Raw genomic sequence first — 1,778 nt, 5'->3', positions numbered from 1 at the left:
AGGAAGGAGTGGTATGCATAATTTAGATTGCGGTGGTAATAAAAGCAAAAAGAGTTTACATTCTATTAACATTATAGGTTAAAATACTAGTGTTGTTTTTATTGAAAGAGAAAGTAATTTCTCTGAATGTGACTTTAAGGATTCCAAGTTCTATATAATTTGAAAGGCCCTTATCCTTGGGGGATATCTGTGAACATTTGTTTTGGATGCGTCAAGCCAAATGCAAAGTTTCCTTATGTATATCGCTCCCAGTTTGAATGTGATGTGTTGTAATACTACAATATAGCCACCAGTTGGAGCTGAGGAGCATAGGTAACAAACAGTGTCACAAAAATGTGTGTGGAGTTTTGCCAATTGTTTATAAACCGACCCCTAAATTTCACTTTGAATGCTAATGGTTGTTGAAATGGATTTTGACTTGAGAATTTAATTATTTTCATTTCTTTTCTATAAAGTTTCCCCAGGAGCCACAACTGGTAAGAATTTCTCTTTTGAATTTCCATCTTTTGAGTTTGAAATCCACTTCTGGGCAATTGGGTCAAAATATAAATTTTATTGATATTTGTTATTGTCCTAAAGGTTATTCAGAGTACAGATTGTGGCAAATGTAATACTACTAAATCAGTTGAGGGGCAGATTATGTTTCTTTGTAGGCCATATTTTCCATCCATATCTTTTTTCAGTCTGGGAAAGGTTTTGGAATAGGTATAACTGTAGTTTAGATTGCAAGGCAGTTTAAGACCTGCAGTCTAGAAATAGATGCCTTGATATCTGTAATGAAAACAAGTAATTTTCTGTACTTGAATAATTTTTCAAGAAAGCAAAAAAGGAGAAGGTGTGGTATGCATAATTTAGATTGCGGTGGTAATGAATGCAAAAATAATTTACTTTTTATTCACATTATAGGTCAAAATACTAGGTATTTTTTATTGAGAAAGTGATTGCTCTGAATGTAACATTAAGGATTCCAATAATATATAATTTGAAAGGCCCTTAATCTTGGTGCTTTCTGTGAACGCTTGTTTTGGATGAGAAGCCAACTGCAAATTTTCCTAATATATATCTTTCTAGTTTGAATGTGATGTGTTGTAATACTACATTATTGCCACCAGTTGCAGCTCAGGAGCAAAGGGGACAAACAGTGTCAGAAAAATGTGTGAAGGGTTTTGCCAATTGTTTATAAATAGACCCCTAAATATCACTTTGAATGTTAATGGTTGTTAAAATTGATTTTGACTCGAGAATTTAATTATTTTCATTCCTTTTCTGTAGTTTCCGCAGGGGCCACAACTGGTAAGAATTTCTCTTTTGAATTTCCGTCTTTTGAGTTTGAAATCCACTTATGGGCAATTTGGTCAAAATATCATTTTTATGGATATTTGTTATTGTCCTAAAGGTTGTTCAGAGTACAGATTGTCGAGTATCATATGTTTTGTCCTCACAGAAAATCACCAGTAAAGTTCTAATGGTCTGCTGTTTGTATGGGAATTTTATCTAGATGGAAAGTGGCACATTTAATACCACTGAATCAGTTGTGGGGCAGATTATGTTTCTTTGTAGGCCATCTTTTCCATGCTTATCTTTTTTCAGTCTGGGAAAGGTTTTGGACTAGGTATAACTGTAGTGTAGATTGCAAGGCAGTTTAAGACCTGCAGTCTAGAAATAGGTGCCTTGATTTCTGGAATGAAAACAAGTAATTTTCTGTACTTGAATCATTTTTGAAGTAAGCAAAAAAGTAAGGAGTGGTATGCATAATTTAGATTGCGGTGGTAATAAAA

The sequence above is a fragment of the Nanorana parkeri genome, unplaced genomic scaffold (genome assembly GCF_000935625.1).
Source record: "Nanorana parkeri isolate BGI_ZX_2015 unplaced genomic scaffold, ASM93562v1 scaffold2693, whole genome shotgun sequence".
In the NCBI taxonomy this organism is placed as follows: Eukaryota; Metazoa; Chordata; class Amphibia; order Anura; family Dicroglossidae; genus Nanorana; species Nanorana parkeri.
Note: the sequence above shows the minus strand (reverse complement) of the source record.